This window comes from Vidua macroura, chromosome 13 (assembly GCF_024509145.1).
Source record: "Vidua macroura isolate BioBank_ID:100142 chromosome 13, ASM2450914v1, whole genome shotgun sequence".
Taxonomy (NCBI): Eukaryota; Metazoa; Chordata; class Aves; order Passeriformes; family Viduidae; genus Vidua; species Vidua macroura.
The window spans coordinates 8,124,224-8,147,820 of record NC_071583.1 but is presented as its reverse complement, the minus strand read 5'-3'; the positions used below and the strand labels follow the sequence as shown (position 1 = coordinate 8,147,820).

Genomic DNA, 23,597 nt, shown 5'->3' with positions numbered 1-23,597 from the left:
GACATTGAAATAATCATAAAAAATGCTGAATTATAACTGTACTTTGAGAGCTTCTAGATGAAGTGCACATCACTTTCTTCTCTCAGTGACCACAAACCCAAAAGTGAGAGAGGTCATTAGATCTCTATACAAAGAGAAGAAGGAACTTGAAGAACCCCTCTCCTCCCCATACTTCTAATACCAGAGATGCTCGTAAACACCTGATTACTTCTAATATCTAAATAGAGTTATCAGTGTATCTTTATTTTCTCAGTGGGAATGCCATCAACCAGAATAGAAAAGGGTGCACCCACAGTATTTTCTTTATTATTGCCTGAACTTAGTTAGCACTTTACATTGATATTGCCAATCAAAGTTATCCTGAACTTTAACAATCTTTAAGTATTTTACAGCTAGGAACAACCAGTATAAAAGAAAGCAGAGGAAGATTAAAAAAAAAAAAATGAAAACCAGGGAAAAAAAATCAGAGCAGACATGAATAAAAAGTCCAACACCTAAAGGGACCAACAGCAGAGCACAAAAAATATACCAAAAATATACATCTCATGGAGCAAAAAGGCAAACTTATTATATAGCTGATCCTTTTTCTTTCTACCAACATAAAACAAGTACCAAAATTGTAATGTCAGTGTCGGTTGGTTACTTTAAGAATACAAACTGCCAACAGGTTAAGCACATCACTGCTAGGATCCTATTTGAGAAACAGATAACACAAGAAATGTTACATCTGCCACATCCCATCCTTCAAGCCATCCTATTCACTCCAAAAGATTCAGGTTAGGAGAATACTCCAAGTCATTCACTGTTTTGCACTATAAAAATCCTGCCTTTTCCTGGAACTCTGTAAAAGCCTTGGGAACACTGCTGTTGTGCACAGACCCACTTTCAGACTTCATCCACTTCACTATTCTCTTTGGATCAGAGCATGGGAAAGGCAAAATGGTTTGAAGCACTTCTACCTCAAAGCAGTCTCTGGACATTAGTAAAATCTAGAGCCTTTAAAAAGCCATCAGCCAAGTAAATAATATAACAGCTGGGGAGAAATCACTCATGAGAAGAATCTGTTATCAATGCCTTTTATACCTAGGAATGAAAAATAACATATGCAAGCAATAAATCATAGAATCATGGAAACAGGTCAGAAAAGTCCTTTAGGATCATCAAGTCCAACTGTCAAGTGCACAGTGCAGCACAAAACTCTCAAGCTTTCCTTTCTCACTATACAACACCAAATCTGGATAATGGGCCCTCCAGAGGGCAGGAACAACATCTGACTATTGTGGTTTAACCCCAGCCAGAACCCAGACCCTCACAGGCACTTGCTCACTCCTTCCCTGGTGGGATGGGAGAGGAAATTAGAGGAGTAGAAGTGTGAAAATTCATGTGTTGAGGTAAAGTCAGTTTAATGCGTAAAGGTCTTGATGGCACAGCAATAACTAAAACATCCCAAAATATCCCTGATGTTATCAACAGTGTTTCCAGCACAAATCCAAACCAGCTCCTGAGCAGCTACTGTGAAGAAAATCAACTGAACCCCAGCCCTAACCAGCACAGTAAGACCTAGGCCTGCCTGAGCACACACCTATACAAACACTGCATTCCCCACAGCGGGGCTAACCACAAGGTCCACAGAACTTGTACACCAAGAGTTTGAGATGCTCCCTTCCCTGCAGGGCCACAGGGAATTTAAGACCTGATTATGAACCATAAAAGTAGAAAGGCAAGATGTAAACTACCTTCAGTCTCAAAAGCTGAAAATACTATTATTTTTGTAGCAGAGTAACAAATGAAGTCTCAGATCTGAAAGTGGTCTCTAAACCAGAGTGTTACTTTAAAAGTAAAATAAAAATTTTATATTATCAAAAATAAATGCTGTCAGCAGCCTTCATTACAATTTCAGCAAGGAAGAGCTGGATAAAAATATGCAGGTTTTTTTTCAGTGCTTACTCTGGAACAACTGCCACTGTTAAATTCAAGTAGAAAATTCAGGCTTTTAAGGATACCTCAGACAAGCAAAAACCTGACTTATCTATTGATAGCTCAGCCAGCTTCCTTAAATGGACTGCAAATAATTTACTGAAAGCTTTGCAAAACTCTAGATATTTTTTCAGTGCAGTAAAAAGATAACAATCTTGAATTTCTTTCCCATGAGACGTTTCCACATCAGTGGAACTGTGCAGTAGTAGGCAAATAGGAGATGATACAGTACAGGTGATTGCACGTAACTTCAGAAAAGATACTGAGAATAAGTTTTTCTAAAAGTCAGCCCAAAACCCAAGGTCCTTTTACCTTCTTGGGAGTTTGGAGTTTGTCTGGGGATGTTTTTATGAGTTTTTTTGGAAGGGCCTAGGGGGCCAGGGCTGGAAAGGAGAGAGGGGAATTATATGCCTTTCATAGTGCAACAGCAACAACAACAATCACAGCTAATTGCATCCTTTGCATTTAACAGATATGGAATCAAATATATAAATAAGGCACCAAGGGTTACTTACATTTTAGAAAATAGACCTAAATCTAGTCCTAAATAGACTCTTCCCAGCCTACTAACAGGAAGGTAACCCACAGTGATTCAACATTGTTAACTGCTGATGAAGAGGTTAAGTTTTATAAATCCAATGGATTTGTAACTGAAGCAAAAACTTATCACACACAAGAATTTGCATCTGAAAAAAAGGATTTCCAATGGTTCAGTCCGCTGCAGGAAAGACCTAAGCCTTACACAAGGCAATTTGCTGTAAAAAACAAATCCATAAAGAACATCAATGAACTGAAGGTGTAGAAATACACAAATAGGTGACACAACAAAAACATAAACATGTACAAAGAGTGGAAATAAATATATTAAGTCAAACAAAAACTAGTCAAGTAGCCCACATACAAAGACAGCAATGCAGCCATAGGTAACATAATGATTATTTTGAGGTCATACACTGTTCTTGTCTTCAGTATCTTACCAAAAAGTACAGGAATTACCAGTTAATTACAAGTTGAAATAAAATTATATTCACTTGATAAATAATTATTTTTTTAATTACCCAATGAATTTGGAGATTCTTGCCATATCACCTATTTGCCATTATTTTCATGCAAAGCTTCCCATTGAAAAGTCACTCCTAGGAGTATAGAGGTGTCATTTGGGGACAAAAGCATAAAAGAAATTTGTTGCACGTATTGGCATTAAAGACTGACTTTAGGTATTGCAAGTTCAAAAAGTTGGTATATTCCTGTAATTCTGTTTACTAATGAAGCAGACATGGATATGCTTCCATTTGGTCTATTCATACATTATTTAACAGTTTCCAAACTCTTAAAGTAAAGGCCACAACCAATAATCTCAATGAAGCAGCTGTCATCAGCAGACAGCAGGAAGTCTGAGAAAACAGGCAGTAACATCAAATCTTTTAAAACTCTTTTTTACCACCTTCCACAATTATCTTAAATAAAAATGATAGTGTCCCCAGTGACTGCTCTAGGGCAGTCTTTATTTTTTCCTTTTTGCCTTTCCTCTTCTTCTAATTCCCTTATTTAATGCCAAAAATAATTCAAATATAGAATTTTTTGAAAAACAGAGGGAACAAAACCACCAAACACTTCCTGTTTTTATTTAAAGCATCCCTGGAGAGGCTTGCTTCCTGAACCATCCCTTTTCCTGAAGTAAGTTCAATTTAGCCTACAGATAACCCTGAGGTTTGAAATTGTTTAAATTACTTATTAATTGTTAATAAAAATTAGAACTTTTATTTTGTTTAATTTACACTTCACATTAAATTCCTTTCCAAATTTTATTCAGAAAGCAAATTTATGTAATGTCTTTGGCAGATTGAGACTTGTGATACCTGAGTTCAGTATTTTGCTCTGTCACAGAACAGTTTTTCACACATCACTTCAACTTCTGTGGCCCTAATGAGGGCCAGTTCATTGATGTCTGTGGAGCATTCAGATATCAATATGAGGAATGAAGGAAAAAAGATAAAACCAGGGATGTCCTCAGTTCACTAAATGCCTGTGAATATTACCAGAGCTTGAAAATTCAGAACATTATTGCAAGTCCAAGTCAGCAATGACTATTTTTCATAAAACATACAGAATACAAAGTTGTATTAATATCTGCAAGCATAGAGGTTTTCAAAAATAAGGTTTGAATGCCCACTTGAGAACTTCCAGGGCTTTGCACAAGAAAAAGCCTAAAATAACCTCCTCCCTCCAATGCAAAAGTAAACCAGCTAAGTATGAAACTGTACTATTAATTTTAATATCAAAGTTTAGCAAAAACCCATACATTCCAATCATTTATTATCCACTGAATTGGCATCAGCTTGATTTGAATGCATCAAAAGCTGAATTTTGTACTTCATTACAATAATCTAAAATAAGTTTCATAGATGAAAAAGAAAGTAATTCCTCAGTTGCACAGATTATCCAAAAATATTTGCTGGTGTTGTGTAGGTCACGGATAAAATGCAAACACAAATTTAAACTGAATCCAACTTCTGAGTGCATGTTTAAGATGGTCATTGCTGTGAATCAGTGCTGTATAATTCTAAGCTCCTTGTATTTGTAATGTACATTAAATGAATAGTCAGATTACAGACATTATACCATGCACTTTTTCAAAGGGGGTATCCATTGCAAGTACAAGGTGTTAAGAATTTGTCATAACTCATGTTATAAGCTTTGTAACAATAATAGCTGTTACATCCAGCAAAAAGGACCTGTGAGGAAAACACAGCATTATCACTTACTGAGCAAGACAACATCTACACATAGAAAAGGTGTCCTACTCTTCTGCTTTAACCACATCAGCACCACCTACTTGTGTCACTTATTTTGGAAATATATTCAGAATTGGCCAGTGGGAAGATACCATCAAATTGACATTTTGAGCACCTGGAGCAGAAGTTACTACCTGGTTATATTTTTGCCATTTGAAAACATGCAGATAAAGAGAAGAGCGGGTCCATTTACTGTGTTGTACAAGATAAGCTTGAGAAAAAGATTTCCTCTTGAGAAATACCTCACACAAAGTTGCCACAACTAATAAAAAATCCCAGACAAAAACCCCAACAACAACCATCCAAACAAAAGCACATTAAAGAAGCAGAGATTTTCCAGATCTACCTTAAGGGTCAAGGCAACAGGTCTGATCTTGACAGTCTTTATAGATATCAATGATGTACGTGGACAGCCACTGAAAATAAGATCAGGATTTTAGGATCCTTCACAAATATATTCTCCTCCTCACCTCAGAAATGCCATAGTTTCCCACTGGTTACCACATCCATTCTTTTCATAGACCAGAGGTTTCTGGCTGGTTTCTCAACACACTGAAGAGGCTGTAACTCCACACACCTTTCCCTCCACATCAGCTAAAGCCAACACTCTTCCTCACAACAGTCTGCAGCAGTGGCACTCACCCTTGCAAGCTACCTGTGGGTAACAAGGTAGTATGATCAGGTGTTACACAATTTCAAACTATTTAGTGAACCTTCTTATTGATGTTATTTGTAGTTTGAAAAATAATTTACAAAGAAGTATATGAAAGTATTCAAAATTTAAGTTTGAAAGAAGGAAACGTGCTGTTACTAAGACGAGACAAAAAGGTCTTACCCACTTAGCAGGGAGATATTTGGTCCCCCAAAACAATGACAGGTGCTCAGAGCAATGTTAAACCATCCCTGCCATGTCCTGCACTCTGAAGTCAAGACCCCCAGCCACCCTCATCACCTCCCCTGATGGTTCTAGGAGCCACCAATAAAGGCCAACACTGCTGCCTTTATTTTCTGTTTCCCTGCTTTTAGCATCTCTCTCAATCCAAATATTTCCAAGAAAATTATCAGATCACACTTTTCAATCAGATATTTAAGTACCTACATGAATAGGATTCGCACAAATCGTTTTACAGATTATGTTTGGGATGCTCCAGCCACCCCAACAGTCACAGCTGAATTGTCTTTGGAGATTATAACAGTGCTCTCCCTTTTCCTTGGAACATAATGGCAAAGGGTTTCAGGAATCCTCCAGCTCTTGAAGATTCTTCCAAGGACAAGATCTTAAGCTCCAGAAACTTGAAGAAAATGCAAAATTATCCTAAGATATTTTCATAAGTTCCCATAAAAACCAATACCTTTTCACATAACCCACAATCTACATTAGGCATGTGTGTATTAGTACAGGATTCATAGAGGTTTGGCACAGCCAAACTGAGTAAGAATGAAATAGCAGGTATTTCACACTAGTGAGAATAATTTCAAAATTCTTTCAGAAATCTTTTTCCACCTGTTCAGAAAACACTGGGAGAAAGCTTTTACATATCATCTCAAAATTAAGCATATTAGACCAATATTGAGTATTTATATTTATTAACCTTTATGTCCAAAGTCTTTTCTCTCAACTACCCTCTTATATCATAAATAATACTTTCTAAGCATTACTAGGCTTAGAGGTCTGGCTTAAAAAAAGAACACAGATAATTGATGTGTAAAAGCTTGGTTTTGACTAGAATTCAAAATCATATAATCTGTATCTACATAAGATAAGGTCTGCACTGGCCCAGCTACATTAGTAATGATAAATAAGGTGCAATTGTTGATTAAACTTTTCAGCAGAGACAATTTTATGGGGAAATTTCTCTTTTCACTAACAATACACTCTATGTGTGATAGATAAATGTTAGCAGCAGCAGTACAGTGCTTGGTTGCATTTATCCTAAGGGTGATACTACAGCAAACTTTCTGTTATCCAGACCCACCAATAGAAGAATTTAGAGTTTTCTAAAGTGAAATACCTTAACTAATGCTGTAGTATTCACTTGATCCACTAATAAAAGCCATAGAACAGATACGTTTTACTGATACAAATCAGAGTTGCAGGATAGTAACTGCTAAGGAAGAATAATTATGCCAACATGAGAACTTTCAGTGGTGCATTTGCATTCAGAAGAATCAAAGAAAGCTTTTTCCTAATATAAATATACTGTTATAAGAAAAACAGAAGTAGTAAAAATGTGCATTTCAATCCAGTGGAAGTAATGTCTCCATTTAACAAGATGCTTCAAGTTTCTCAAGGGAGTTGTTTATTTGTAACATAAAGCATTACACTTCATGTTTCTATTATGTCATGTGTCATTTGTCTTTCTCTAAGAAATCTGTGTTGTCAGTATCTATTTCATTGTTCAGTAAATTTTCATTACACATACCATGATGTCTACATTCTGTTATCTGCCTGTTATACATCAGTGCCCCACATCTCCTCTTTAGTCCAGGGAAATCTGGCTTTGAAAGGAAGAGCAGCAGTGGTCTGGACCCATCTCTCGTACATGGGAATGACATCTGAACCATCTGAAACTCCATAAATGAGAGCTTCACAGAAACATTAACCTAAAAAGCATTCTCCATGTTTCTTCTGGGACAATAAAGAGAACCATCTAAAGAGGAAAAAAAAAAAAAAAAAAAAAAAAAGCAAGTTTCTAATTGTGTTTATTCAACTGCTCTCTATATGACAGAGCAATATGGGACATCTGTCACTGCTCTATCTAAAACAAAACAGCATAAAAATCATCTTTAGACTAACATATTTTTCAATACTATTCACAAGGTACCTGTCTCACAAAAGCTGAAAAGAACCATGCTAAAGTGGTTTGTTAGCATAAAATTCTAAGCTAATTACTACTGTTTAGTGTCTTTTGAATCAACCCTTCACCATTTTTTTTCAAACTTCACCACCCCAAAGGATAAAATTCATCAAATCTTTACTGATAGTCTCTTGAGGGGAGTCTGTTTTTTAAAACAAATATATATGGTGTATATATATAAATCTTTAAAACACTGTAGGTCCATCACTTCTGCCAGTGAAATTCCTGATTTCCATGTTATTATGTCAAAGTGAAGAGAATTCTACTCAGAGATATTCTGATGAAAACATAGGCATTACAAAAGACAGGAATAAATAATTTCTACAATTTTGAAGAATGGTTCAGATCAGTACACATTTACAAGTGATCAAATTTCAGGATATCATTTATATTCATATAAATATGGCTTTTGCCTTGCTTGATAAATACTTACTGTCTATAAACCAGATGCCTGTAAGAGCTGTATTTGCTTACATTCTCTCATCCTGCCTGCAAGCCTGCTTCTATACAGTACTTTAAAAAACCATATTTTGTTCCTGTTGAAAAAAGAAACAGCATTAACCTCCCCCATCTCTGTACTTGTATACAAAACAAGCCATGCAAAGCCATAGAGAGGAAAGGAACTGTTCCTCCAGGAAGTGCTTTAATGAAGTAGAAAAAGGCATAAACACCTCTGTATGCCTTGTGTGGAACATGGAGAGTCACACAAGGAAAAAATACAAGTAACTTGTTATATGTCCTGTCAGAAAATGGCTCCTACATAAAAGCAAAACTTATTGCCCTAAGGGAATCCTGCATTTTCTTTGCTGTTATTTTTTTTCCATCTTGCTTTCCTGCTAGAGTTACACTTCCCAGCAAGGCAGAGTGTCAAGAAGCTTCAATGTACAGAGGAAGATCATCTGACAACAAAAAATATATCCAGACTGTCAGATGAAGTGTTTACATTGGAGAGAATTAACTGTGAGAAAGTATCTGTTCACAGATTGTAAAATTCTACTTGGAGGCAAATAAATCCTTCTCTCCAATTTAAAACATTTATTCCATTCTAACTACTCCTTGGACTTCAGGTGCCTGCTTCAGATGAAGAAAGACACTTAAGAATCACAGATACACACTCTCACTTAAATAGAAGACAGATGTGAGTTTGTTTTAAATTATTCACATGCACTTGCTGTGAAACAGTGCTGCCTCTCCTGCCAGTTATCACTGGAAGTTTTTTTAGCAGATTTTTCAAGTTAGCCAATATAAGGAATGTAATGTTAGTAATGGCATAACAAGAACCACAGGTGAGGCAGCTGCACTGGTATCAGGGCAACAGCAAAGGACATTAAAGCTTTTATCACACAGTGCAAGATTAGGAAGGTCTAAAGTACTTTGGTGTGGTCACAAGAGAGACACAGCAGAGTTACTATCAGTTCATCTTCTCCTGAATAGTGCAACAGCACTAACTCTAGCTGAAAGAAAAAGAAGTCATTGAAAGGAATATGCTTGAAACTATTTGACTATAATGATCAAAGTATGATAGAAACAAGAGAATGGCAGTTCTGTATAGGAAAAAAAAAATCTGTATTTGCTATAGTTCAGGCTTCCTTTTTTGTCAGCACTTTAAACAACATAGCAAAGGTTGAGACAATTCTGTTAACATTCCTGGGAAAGCTACTAAAATTGTGTGAGGTTTTAAATATAGCTTATGTTTAATAGCCTGAACTGCAAACCTACAAGCAAGATGCATTGCACTGTATCCTAATTTTCAGTGTATTTGGCCAAGCTAGAAATGAAGCAGACTAATGGAAAAGTCATTCTTCATGTGAGAGAAGAAAAAACACACCAGCAATTCTCAATCTTGCCAAGTTTCTAACTCCAAATTCACAATATTCCTCATTTACTATCAATGCAATTAAAGTGCAACTATTAAGACCTCAGGAACTTTATTCTTTTCATCAGTACTGAAGTTGTTAGATATGTTACCAAAATTGTTACAAATGCAGATAGCTGCTGAAAATACTCTTCAAGACAAAATTATTGTTCAAGTGTTCACAGAACAATCATCAAAACAATTATTTATTCTCATAATAGAGAGAAAATAGTAATAGTAACTAGAGCACCCAGCAGACCAAAATTACTGAACTGTGTTATCAGATATGTGCAATTAACTCTTGCAGCCTTCTGGACAGACCATCTTTTCTACTTAACTTTACTTGTACTCACTGTAGTGGAAATTATGGCTCCTACTCCTGCTGAACTATGGAAGTGGTCCAAGTAGCCTAAGTACAGTTTCCTAAGGCTGGATCCCAGCTCAAAGCAAGAGAAACTCCTGGCACAAGAAGTGAAGTACAGCATGCTCAGTACAACATTTCTGTATGAAAGCAGAGCACCTGTCCCTGCGTGCCAGCCCCAGCAATGCCAGCCTTTTCCTTGGGATCTACCAGGACCTTCCCCACACTTTGCATTCATTGTACATTTTCTCCAGCACAGTGAGCAGTGTAGGACTTCAGTCTGTTCTTCTTTCTTCTGAACATTTAATCTGATATTTCTTGCTTTCTGTTGATAGAATAGAGAGCCTACGTACAAGAAACACTTGTATTTCTATTCAGTATAATTAATTAAAATTTAGTGGGGGGATATAAAAACTAAATAAAAAAGCAGTGTTAGAAAATACAGTAAAGGTACTGCACCTCAAAACTCTGACTAATAATTGGGTAAAACTGACACAACAATCAAATGGAGATACTTTCCTCAAACTAGAAGACAGATATGTTAAATTTCAAAATGCTAAGATCTCACAGAATCTCAATAAAATGCAGGCAGCTAAAACATCATAAAATAAACCCCAACTGTCTTTCAATACTAAAAAAGGAAGTCAGAATAACAGTGAAACCCCCATGACAGATGAACCTTTAATCAATAAATAAAGCACATTTTTAGTGCCTTTTCCTCTTTGAGGAAATTCCTGAGCAATACCTGCTCAAAGTAAAATCTGGAAGGTAAGAAATCCCCCCTAGCAGCCACATGAATGGGATGCTGCAGCCACCAAAACATTTTCTCTTGACCACAAACAGATTATAATTTACAGTGGAAGAGATTAAAGACCATTTTATTACTTCTCACTGCCATTCTGCCCTTACAGTGCTGTAATTATGACTGGTCAAGTAGATCTTTAATTTGCACACTTCAAATACTGATTATCTGTATTCTGCACACATCTACAAATACATACATCAAAGCTGCTGGCTTCCACAGAATGTTAACCAGGGCCTGTTGTTCTTACATTCTTTTTGGAGTTGAATCCTGGTGCATTAGGTCTATAAACAGGTCCACTTAGTCATTTTCTTATAAGCTATTCATGTAGAAACTGTAATGTTCTGTTCTCCCCAGAAGCTTATAATACATCACATGGATAATTGCATTTGAAAAGATTAAGCATGAAACACAAGAAACACCAATAAAATTCAAAGTACACCTGAGTCATCACAGGAGAAATACCATTATTTCTTAAAGAGCAAGCAGCATAGGGGGGTTGGGGGGAACCAGAAAAAACCCAAAACAATACAAAAAAATAGTTCAAGTTTCAAAGAGTAGATTCCTGAAAGGACTGAGCAAGCATATTAGCCTTCGAATTATGCACACTGACCTGAGACACAGAGCATGCCATGAAGTATTAAACACAAACTACAGTAGAATTAGCCTCATATACACCCAACAGGGCATAAATCTTCACTAAAGTCTCCTAGAACACACAAAACACTCACACAAATAATGTATTAAGAGAAGACTTTCTCCAGCCTCTGCTCTCCTGAAACTAGAAAGTCTTCCCTGAACGTTAGAATAAGTCCAAGTCTGTATCTCTAAATAGTGACAAACACTAAATCTGTTCAAAGGCAGCGCAACAGGAGTTTTCCAAAATTGTTACTGAGTTTTGTGTATGTAATTGTTTCATATGAGCCACTGTATTTTGAAGAAATTACCTCTTTTCCAATCATGTTAAGCATTATCTGTTCTGACACCCATTTAACTGGCAAGGATTCAACCACTAAGTAATTCCATTTGCTATATATTAATAGTTTAAACAGCTTTTGTTGTCTCCTATCTGAGCACCTTCAGGATAACTTCCACTGTTTTTTCCCATTTACATTTAATTTAGAAAAAGTCTTAACAAAACACAATGTCACTTTTGAAACTAATAACAAAGTGTAATTTGAAATGGTTCATTAAACTTGCAAAACATGCATTGCATCCTCCCTATTGAGCCAGTATCTATATTAAAGGCAGTAAATCCAATTTAAAACAAGTTTTAATTAAACTCAAATGTTGAAATTCTTAATATGGTAACTGACAGTGTACAGAGGGCAAAGTGTACATTTGATTGTCAGACTACTTCAAATAATTAATGAGATTTAAAATTAATTTTGATACAGCAACATGCAATTTTCCCAACTATTACACTAACACATTTAGTGGAAAATATTGCAGGCAAACATTTCCTAAGTCCAGTTCAGTAGTCATTATTATCAGCAGAAACACTCAGACTCAATCTTGGCTTCTTTGGAAGAATCCAGAAATCCAACTTGTCTGTGTTGTTAACAATCAGTAGGTGCCAGCCCCTGCAGAAGGCAGAAACAACCTGATTGATATATGAGAGACCAGGGTTCCACCTGTTTGGACGGACACAAGAAGCCATTTGTTTCAAGTATATTCAACTTCTCCAACCCAGAGAGGTTTGCATCCTGTCTGACCTGTGCATGGTGATTTCCCCAATCCCCTGGGCAGACACAGCTCTGTCTTAACCCCCTGTGTCCTACCAGTAGCGAGTTAAAAATACCTTCCTTCAGAACAGAGATACTGCTAAATGGGACTGTGGTGACTGGCTGTACCCCAGCACTGCCCTCTGTCTTTTTCAGGTTCACACACTGCAATGAGCTCCAGCTCCTCACTTTCAGCAAAGCTGAGAGCCAGGACTTGAGGATGAGAAGACATTGCCTACTCAGGTCATGGGGCTCTTCAAGGGTCACTGCTCTGCTGCCTATTTAAGCCTTCCTTGTAAGGCTTATCTCCCAGGAAACCCAAATGCATGAGCATTCTACATTGGAACAGTAAAAGTGCAACAGTCCTCTGTTCATTGTATTCGTTTCCCCGTTATTCACCACATAAAGACATTTTTCAGTAAGAATGCACAGACTAAACAAAGCAATGAATGAATAGATAATGTTAAGGACTTCAGACTCTTTCAAAACACTCAAAAAAATTATGTTCATTCTTGATATATCTTAATTACTGTTCCAAAGGAAAAAAAAAGCCCATTCCTCAGCACACAGCTCAGTTCGATTCTTTTCAGCTCATTCACAGTTATTCCTGTTTGGTTTTGCTATTCTCCAAATTATCACAAAAACATCACTTCAGGATCTAGATATTGGCGCTACAGTATTTCAGCTTCCACTCTTGTTTTGTAGCTGACCACGTTCCACAGTTAATTCAACAGTAGTAGGCAAACAACTAATGCAAAAATGCAACTTCCGTTTTTCCTGTTCAAGACATGATCCCCTACTTCTGCAACATTTCCAGAATCTGCACCAGTCATTCTTATCTCTTTTGTGGAGCTTTTAAATATTGACTGCATTAACTAATTAATTTGCCATTAACTAATTTATCTACTGACCAAAGAGAGAGAAACTGACACTGGGAAATTATTCGTTTGGAGGTTAAATTAATTAAAAACAGTACAGTAGTGACAGAATTTAATCTCATGCTTCTCATGAGAGCATGGAATCACTCACAACTGCAGCAATTTGTGATAAATCCAGGGAGGGATTCTGTGATGGGAGTGGAATTAATTTGTGTCACCCCTAAGAGTATATGTGCTCACTCAACAGTACCTGTACTAAACAATATTAAAACACACAAACTGAGCAAACCAAATGAACTTTTTGAGTTAGCACATGATACATGCCCTTCAATATCAAGATATGATAATTTGCATCAATAAAATTCAGAGGATCACAGGAGTGGTCAGAATGACCAGAACATTCTTTGCAGTCTGTCCTCATCTGTGTGAATGCACATGAGTAAAGAACCCAGCAATGCACAAGGGTAGGGAAGAACCACTGAAAATACACCACCAAGCACAGCCCCCCCACCCAAATCCAATCACTGCATTACTCTGGAAACTACCACCAACTCACAAGTGCAGCAGAAGAGGGACCTCTGGACCTGAATGAAGAAAGCAGTGATGAGATTCCCAAATCCTGTGGCAAAGAAACAACAGAGAGAAGCATGAGAAGATGGAAGGATGAGCTGCTCCAACCACAGGGACTCAGGCTTCTGCAGCAACTTGATTTCTCCACTCAACTCTTTTCTGGACCTTAACACAAAACACCCTGAATACATGAGCCCCCCACCAAAGCAAGGCTCTAATTAGCCAAGAAACTGGGCTGTTTTGAATGGAGGATTAAATAAACACAGCTTGGATGACTCATTATTAGCTCTTAATAACGGAGAACTGATGACCGCCCGTTGAGGTGCACGGTACACAACAGCTCAAAGCAAGCTTATACACTGAGAATTTTTTTGCAGTTTATACACAGAGAATCCAAATAGCTTCAATTTGAATCCCAAAAGAACCAGTGACAATGTGGTTGTGGCAGCAAAGTTTCCAGCATGCATTGTACAATTCTGCCCAGAAGCCAAGGTAAGTACTCACACTAAGCGGACCATCTGTAAAAGGGAGATAATATTTTGTCCTGCTTTTGGTATTATTGGCAAGGTATCTTCTATGTGTGGGCAGGAAGTTGCACTGCAGCTTATGACAAGAACAACATTCGCTAGGTGGTAGTGTCAAACAAATAATAGTCCTGCTAATAACTAGAAGGAACTATCAAGACAAATCAATATAAAAAGAAATTACGATGCTTATGTAAAACATTATTGTCTATTCACTGAAAAATTACAAACCACAGAATACAACTGATCCAGCAATACGGCCAAATTGTTATTGATTTGCATTAAGACTTTTCCCCTACTTGACATTTCTAGAATTTTTATATAATTGTATATTAAGGCTCATAGTGAAGATGAGATCTATTATAAATTCCACACATCTGCTGAGAAACACCATTCTGAAATTAACTGTCTTGAAACTTATATTTAGAGCACATGAAAGTAATTCAATTTCCCAATATTAACTCTTCTTACATCAATACCAGAATTTAACACAGGTTGCATTTTTGTTCATGTTATAGAACAAAACCAAGAGTCTCTTTTCTGTGGGGCCACAAGAAACAAGTATTTTTTGCAAATTTTTTCAGAGAAACCGATTCAGCTGAGAAGGCTAACATTCAATAAACAACTGAATAACTGTGACTTACATTCTAAATAAATGTAGGATGTCATCAAAACTTTTGAAGTTCAAGTCACGAAAATCTAAGTTTTTACTGCCATTAATGTGATTCTCTTTTTTTAATATAAGCAATTTAAGGCTGCTTTAGTAAGTATTTTGGCATACATTAAGGACTTCTAACATTCAAAACAGACTATTGACCTCAGGGATAGCTACTCAGCCCCACAGGTATAGCAATGATCAATTCAAGATGCAGCCCAGCATCTCTGAAAACGATACCTCTTTGTACAGACTCTGCATATGCAAATATGTAAATTAGCCTGGAGAGAAAGTTACAGTAATGGGGGGATTCTGGAGAGTGTTACACACCATTATGATGGAGGTATCAAAAACTAAGAGGCTTGTTTCAAACAAAATTCATTACCATTAGAAAAAAAAAATACAGTTATTTTCTCGCATGCTTCTATAATTTCCTTTTGAAATTAAAATTCCTGTGTGATACCACATGATATCTATTTGACAGAATTTGAGATACATTACACATGCTATTTGCCTCATTGAGCTTCACGTGAGCCATCCTCAAAACTCAACAGTGATCTAGTGATACTGAAATGAATGCCACAACTTTTTTTTTGCGAGGGAATTTAACATTTGAGCTTCATAAACCAGCAAACTACTTCCTGATTACTCTAAGTCCTTATCACTAAATGAATTTATCATGTCTTTTGTCCTCCATTGTTAATCTCATACTTCCACACAAGGAATTAATCAGAGAGCAACATGCCAGTACCTCTGATATCATTAATGACATTTCTTTATTAACAAGAAAAGAGACTATTTATCAAAGCTCCAGCTTCAGGTTTTACAAGCAGCTGACAGAACAATTGTGGGTCCAGCTTCAGAAACAGAACCACACTGAAAGGGCTCAGAAAAACATTTCTTTTGGTCATTACCTGATAATCTTCATGCTCATCTGGGCAGTTTTAGACTGCACTACCATCTAGCTTGGCCATCTATTTGCCCTGTAATGTTTCAGCTGCTGTAGAACGTTCAGGTTGTTGAAGCTGCAGCCCCCTAAGCAGGAAAACATGACCATGAGAAGAGGACCAGGCCTGGTGCAGACAGGCCACAGCTTGGCAAGGGAGAAAAATTAAATTATCATCACAGAACAGACAACAAACTGGGTCAAAGCAAACAATGAGGCATTCCAGGGATGGCAAAGCACAGAATTTTCTAAAGGAAAAATTGCAGTGGGCTTTGCTAAGAATGTTGGGGCTTGTTTTATTAAAATCAGTATCTTTGGTTAGACAGTCCTTTTCTGCAAACTGCTTTTAATGTAAAAAGTAAATCATAAAAGACCACAGAATGATTATTTCTTATAGTCCCCTCTGCAAACGACCTGAAGTTAAAACACAGAAATAATTAAATATCATATGCTGTAAAATTCTTTTTATTTTTCTCTGATACTTCACTTGATACTCAAGGAGAAAACTGTGCTACTTTGAAGATGCTCCTAAACTAAATTTCCTTGCTCAAATTAGAAACTTTGACATTTAAAATGAATTTTAATAGGGTAATAAACTCAGGATATTTCATAACTCCATCCAAGATATGAGGCATCTCTGACCTACTGACAGCTTAGACTGAATGAAAGTCATCATTAAACACTCATGAGGCAGCACACCAACAGACACTTTGGAGTGAGTTATCTGAGTGGTAATGATAAATATGAGGAAAAAAAAAAAAAAAGGCAGTTCAGCCTCTATTAGAACTATATTGTGATATTGTAATTCCTAAACTCAGTACAGTTATATGAGATGTGTTATAAATTGGCCCAAAGCAATCAGTAATTCTGATTTGTGTGCAAACTGGTGATTAGGAACATTTACAAAATCTTCCTACAAATCAGGCCAATGTATAAAAGAGAAATAGACTTCTTATAAATCACACAGAAAAAGAAAATACAAGAAATTCTTATTACAAGAAATTTAAAAGTTCCTTTTCTAAAAATTATGGAACTGCTATAAATCAATACGAGGGAGGTGTCCATGCATACTATACACCAGGACAGCCTGGTTTTATTAGCATTGCAATAAAAAAAAAAGTCTTATAATCAACTTTTCCACAGGCAACAGTCAGCCCTGTTGCTCAGCATAGGAAAGTCTTCATCCCCATTTCAGCATAAATATTAAGTTGCTCCAGTTCCACTGATCTATACCAGTAATGGAGGAATATTCCTGAAACTACAAAATCTCACAATTTCTCACTGATAAAATGAGACAGGTTGGTAGAGATTTACTTGGTTTAGAAACTGAATTAATTTTTTGCTTTATCAAAACTGGATTTAAGGAAGCAGTTACAATAGTTTTAATGGAACACTATAGCTTTATAACAAATTCAGAATTTATTGTGCAATAAGAAGGTGCAACAGTACCAAAAAAAAAAAAAAAAAAGGAAAAAGAGGAAATGAGGATTAAGAGAGTGAAAATATTCCAAGAGAAAAGACCTTCATTAGTAACACAAGTCTCCATTGCAAACAGGCTCAAAGCAACTGTACACCAAGTAAATCAATCTGATCTGTACCTTGCCAGAATATCTATCAGTTTGCCATTCCTATTGCCATGGTTGGAGGGGAGACACGCACTCAGTGCACAAAACACATCACATTTGATCAGACCTTTTAGAGGTCAGGATTTTATTCAAGAAAGTGATTCAGTGCTGGTTACTGAGTTACTGGTCTAATGTAGAACTGATTCACTCCTGTATGCCATAATGCCCATGATGAAAGCAAATATGGGAACTACTTCCACCTGACTTTTTGTGGAAGGGATATAACATACAGTGAATTAACTACAGTAGGAAAAAGCCTGGGATAACACAAGAAATAGAATACGTATTTCTGCAGGTATCAATAATGCAGTTATCACAAAAAATGTGTTACAAAATTAGCTCTTAAAAACTGAGATCCAAAACATAACTTGACAAAGGATTAAGCAAATCAATTGTCTGCAAAGCATTTCTAAATGTTTGCTCTGTGGGTGACCATGAAAGGGAATGTGTTCCCTAAATGAAGGCTTTTGACTGAAGTTCAAGCTGTGCATGTTTTCCAACAAATCTCATTTCATAGAGTTTTAAGATAAAAGTCAGACTCTTAAATAACTAAATTCCAGACCAAGTATCAAGAGAGGAACTTAAAGTCCCTACTGAGGCTCGAGAACCAGGCAACCCCTGCGGGCCATGACATGACTTGTGCTTTGACTGGCTGGTAGCAGGAACTTTGCTCACTTGCACCTCAAACAAGATTGAAACAGTGAAACCTACAAACAAGCAGATAATAAAACCACCATCAGGAAATGAACGGCTGCAATCCCCTGGCCAGCTGCAGATAAAGAGTGACCCTACAGTTCCTCCCCTCAACACACAAACAACAATGCATCCTCCAGGTGTTGAGGCAGGAATCATTTGGTCAAAAGTTGTACCTAAAATACCTGAATTAGCACCAATCATGCACCAAAATGCTTCCTTCTCTCCAGTAATATTCCTTCCAACTCTGCTAATTAAAGCTACTTATTCATTTTACAACAGAACAACAGATTCTGACAAAGCAGCAGCAGTCAGGATTCTTCAATTAAGAATTTTTTGGTACATATTGATAATTGCATGTTCCCAAATTACTTTTCAAGATAGAAGACAGACAGTCAGGTACATAGGGAAATACTCACAAGTATAAAAATACAAACATGTGCACAGAACCTGTGTGTGAGCAAGACAGAAGCCACACCAGTAACAGTGAGGAATTCAGACTGCATCACACGAAAATTTTGACAACCCTGAAAGTAAATGTAAAGTACCTAAACATTTTTAAATTACTAAAATAGGCATATTACAATCTATATAAGTAAAAATATCACAAAGGATTATATCAAAAAATCAGAATAACATTTTTTCAGTTTGAATCAAATATTTGCATAAGCTTAGTTTGTAATTAAACACCTTCTGGCAAACCAGAAAATATCCAGCAGAGAACTATAAGGAGACATGATACTCCTTTTGAAGGCAATATCAGAAAGAAATCTGGAACACAGCACAGATGCTGGTGCATTAACATGAATGCTAGTTCAGAGATTCCAAACCTTTATCAAACTTCATATCAGCTAAGTAAAATGAGTTTTTAATGAAAACTTATTTCTCAATTTTGCATATTTTAATTGAGTATAAACACTCCTAAGGTATCAATAGTGATAACACTGCAGTGTAGCTGTTTCCTCATCATTTGACCAAGAAATAGAATATTAAAAGCAACACATATTGAAATGAAGCATATCTAAAAATAATATTAAGAAGTTTTTCTTAACAGATGCCCTCACTGCTTGTGCACCATGAAAGTTAATTTTTTAAGCAAACAACATGAATTTTAAGAGCCAAGGAGCAGCAGCAATGCTGCCCCATTCCCATTGCCCTGAACATCAATAATGACACAAGGGCCAGAACATCGTAACTTCACTTGGGGAAAGTGTTTCAAAATAAACAGAATTATTTGATTTACAAATTAGGACTATAATGTGCTTAGAATAGCAAAACAAATGGGGATGTATTCTTGAAATGAAGAAAGAGGGAAAGCTTAAAAAAAAACCCTGTACATTTTGTTAAGAAAACAACATTTGTATTCATAGATGTTAAAGTGGGAAAACAACAATTAAAGACATGACCCCTGATAATTGTTCCTGCCCAGTTTAACTGCCTTTTTTAATAGGTATTTAATTGAAAAGTGAACAATGAACAAGACAAAAAATAAAATTACATACACGTGCAGCATAATTCTACAATATCTATGCTATTTTATAAACCATGTCTATGGATAAAATGTAATTTCCAGATTTTCGTAATTCACAACTTCTTTTTTTCTAGCACTGTCTTTTCTTTTTCTTGAAAAGACTCTATTAAAAGTTCTATCAATTTAGGAAATTCTCATTTTGGCTAAAACCTGCCTTTCTAGTGCCTTATTATTATTATTAATTAGCAGCAGCAGCCTGATCAGGTTGGGAATTCTAAAGCTTTTATAAATGCTACAATTACTTGAATTTTTTTCAGTAAGCACTAAATATTAAAAATTGCACCTTTGCTCAGCTAAGCTGTATTACCTCTTTACCCCTCATGAGGGCAAAATAATTTTATCCAGTATTAGGCAAACTTTACTGAAAAAGCCAACAAAAAATAAACATCTAGAGAACTTTTATAGTCTCAAATCATTAATTTGAAACGCACAAGGTTGAAAAAGTTGGTTAGAAAAAGACACAGATGGTTTTATAAATTAGGAAAGGAAGTTTGTGTTAAATTGTTATTGAAGGAATTAGACTTTAATGGGCAACCTATGCAATACTCTAAAGCAGCAGCAGACCCTGGCAACAAGAACATAATGGCAGGGGAGTTCGCTGCCTCATCCTGCTAAGTGAAAGGACCCGACCTCACCAGGATCACTGCAAGCTGGAACAGCCACACTGCAAATCATCACTGCTTTGCTGCTGCCACTCCCTGCTACCTGTGAAGGCAGTGTAACTGAGCATGACACATTCTGGTGATTAAAAATTAACTTTTTCCCAGTCTACATTGATTGTAGAAGCTTTAGAAACAGAAAAACTTAATGTAAGTGGGTTTTTTGCCTACATTTCAAAGTTATTTAGAAAATTAATACACTGTTCCATGTATTGTGGCTATTGATATTCAGGTTAGACCTGGAGCTTTCTGGGAGGTGACAAATGAGATGTTTGCAAGCAGGGATGTATTTACACAGCATCAACGCAATGTTCCAAACTTTCTTGTGCAATTTGCCTTTACTTTTAGAAGAAAGAGTAACAGTGCAGTCAATAAAACAACTTTAGCCAAAATCCTGACCCATACAACAATGGGTAAGAAAAGAATCCTACTACATATGTACTTCAATGTGTACTTTTAGGATACTCAACCCCCAAGACTTCCTCCCCATTCTTGAAAAAAACAGCATTCCAAATATATATAAGCAATATATGTGACTGCTGGGAGTAAACTTTCAGTTCCCTGTAGGTACTTTTCCACTGATAAAGATATATATATAGTGAAAATTCTACATTGCTGTTCTTGGAATGTAATTAGGGGCAAAGGAAAATGTGCAGGACTAGAATCTTAAGTGTTGGTTTAATAACCTTTATACAGCTCATTTCTGAATGATTTTCTTCCTCTCTGGAGAGGCTTCTAATGTCAAACACTGGTATTAAGGTGAGTCATGGTTACAGAAGAGGCACAGAGAAGACACGTGACAAAATTATTAATTATGGGGAGGGAAGGAGGCACAGAATTCTTTTTACTCCATAAATGTCCTTGTAAAACAGAACATTTAATACTGAAGTCAAATACAGTTTCAGTAGTCAACAGCCACTAAAGTCTCACTGCTGTTGGTAACAGTTGGGGACTTAAGAAGGCTGTTTAAAAACTATTGCAAATATGTTTTTCAGAAGACATTGGAGATTTTTGAGAAGGCAAAAAGATTTACCATTTTTCAACTACAGTAACAGAAATTGGGCAATTATTCAATATCTAAGATATCTAAGCTATCTATCACTATCCAAGCTAGTGAACTAAACAGCTTTAATAGAGTAATTTAAAATATACTCTTTCATACTGCTGGCAGTTATTGTTCATTTTTCAGATTCCTTCCTTTCACATCAAATGGCAAAAATTGTACCAAGGCCAACAGGAGAGGTGGTCAGCATTATTTTCTGCTAAACTGAAATCTAACACTTCATATTCTAACACCAAAAGGTTTACCTATAAATAATACCTGAAAGCAACAGGACAGGTGAAGTTTGGGGTTGGTTGTTTGGGCTTGGGGTTTTTTGAGGGAAAGGGAAAAAGAAAGAGAATTGTGGTTTTACTCTAATTCAGTTTATCTTTAGTAAATTACCAGAGTTACGGAAACTTAATTTTTCCAACAATTTTCCAACAATTCTAACATAATTTTCCAACAATTATGTGAGTAGGCGCCATTAGGAACTGTATCTTTGAACTAACATTCTAATCATAATTTAAGTAGGAATGTAGGAAAAAGCACAAAATTTTAAGAGATCAAATATAATTTAAGTTTTCAAAGAAAAATATTTTCATTAAAACTTTAAAACAATCTGATGATTTTTTTTTGTCTAGGAAACACATTTTTTGCATTATGAAAAGTCTATAGTATGCTGCATTCAATTACTTAAAGTTTTTTCCTGACACAATCCTACTTCTTACAAACATCAGAATAGTTCGCTCTGCCAAAGAATTGCATTTATGAAAAATGCATGTTGTGAATGCCAAAGGCCATGTTTTTAGAATGAAAAAAAATAAAAAATTCAATACATCCTTTAAAAGATGACAAATAGTCTTTATGAAAACCATTCCTGCTCTTTCCATTATGGAAAAAGAAATCACAGTGGGAATACTAAGCTCGGCATATATTTGGCAGCCCACTGACCAGACAGGTTATTAACTATATAAAGGGCTATTTCTGAACATTTTTTTTCCTTAAATAAAGTTTTGATTTTTCAATGATTGAAATGCAGTGATGAATGTAAGTACAAGCTGCTTATTAGAAATAGTATCTCATCATCCCTGCACTCCATATTTTACCATATCTCCTATATCAAATGCATTTCTTCTGCAGATTCCAATACATCCCTTTAGTCTAGAACTTCCCTCATATTCCTTAACATCTCTTGTTCCCAGATATCCCTCTTTTATTTCCCACAGCTTCCCATCACCTGGCTATGTACTCTTGTTCTTGTACTTGTTCCAAGCCCCTCAGCAGCCTCGTTGCCTGTTCTGGACACGCTCAAGCATCTCAACGTCCTTCCCAAACTGAGGGGCCAGAACTGGACACAGCACTCAAGGTGCAACCTCACCAGTGCCAAGTACCAGCACACAACATCACCAATGTAAAAACTCAGTTAAGATATGAATTTTTAGGATTTTGTTGTTATTTAGCTTTCAGTAATTTTGTTTTGAAGGAGTGGAGAAGATGGCGAGCTTTTCTGTATTTCACTGGATAAAATTTCATATACAAATTTTTCTTGCACTATATCTCTTCCTGTTTTCTGCATCTGTATTCAGGCAGGCAAGGGACCCAATGAGCACTGAAAACAGAAAGAACTGAAAAAATACTACATTCTTTATATTCTTTTCAGCCATCTGTCTCTCCATAAATGCAACAGAGCAAAAGCTTAAATTGACTCTACTCTGATAAATAATGTTACAACAAAACAGTCTACAGGTACATTATTTTAATCTCTTACAAGAAAATAAAATTCAATTCTTTCAAATTTCATTTTTGTTTCCCTCCCATGACACCATAAACCAATACTGAATGAAGATTTTAAAAGCAACTGTTTTAAAATAAAAAAGAAAAATAGTGTAAAAGTTTGTATCCTAAAGCATTTTTTTGCTGATCATGTAAATAATTCATTTTCTATAGTGGAGCAGACAAATTAAGAATGCAATATTTTCATTTGCTTTAAAGACAACCTAAATCATTCAGAAAGGACAGGGTGTGTGGAGCTAAGGCAGAAAGACTCCAGAATTGTGAAGATTTTACAAAAAGCTAGTGAATATATTATTATAAACATTGTA

At 36.1% G+C, this 23,597-nt stretch overlaps 1 protein-coding gene across 5 annotated transcripts in view; it reads right to left on the bottom strand.

The window, feature by feature from the left end:
* The window catches only part of FHIT (fragile histidine triad diadenosine triphosphatase), a 525,883-nt gene that overhangs the window by 448,322 nt on the left and 53,964 nt on the right, over positions 1–23,597 (bottom strand). For 2 of the 5 annotated variants that reach the window (XM_053989335.1, XM_053989334.1), the window contains one exon: positions 13,807–13,869. The exons of 2 other annotated variants lie outside the window; for them this stretch is intronic. The gene's annotated coding sequence lies outside the window, so the exon portion shown is untranslated. Of the gene's footprint in view, positions 1–13,806; positions 13,870–15,913; positions 16,035–23,597 lie in introns of all 5 variants that reach the window. One more of the 5 variants, XM_053989336.1, reaches the window with a different exon arrangement.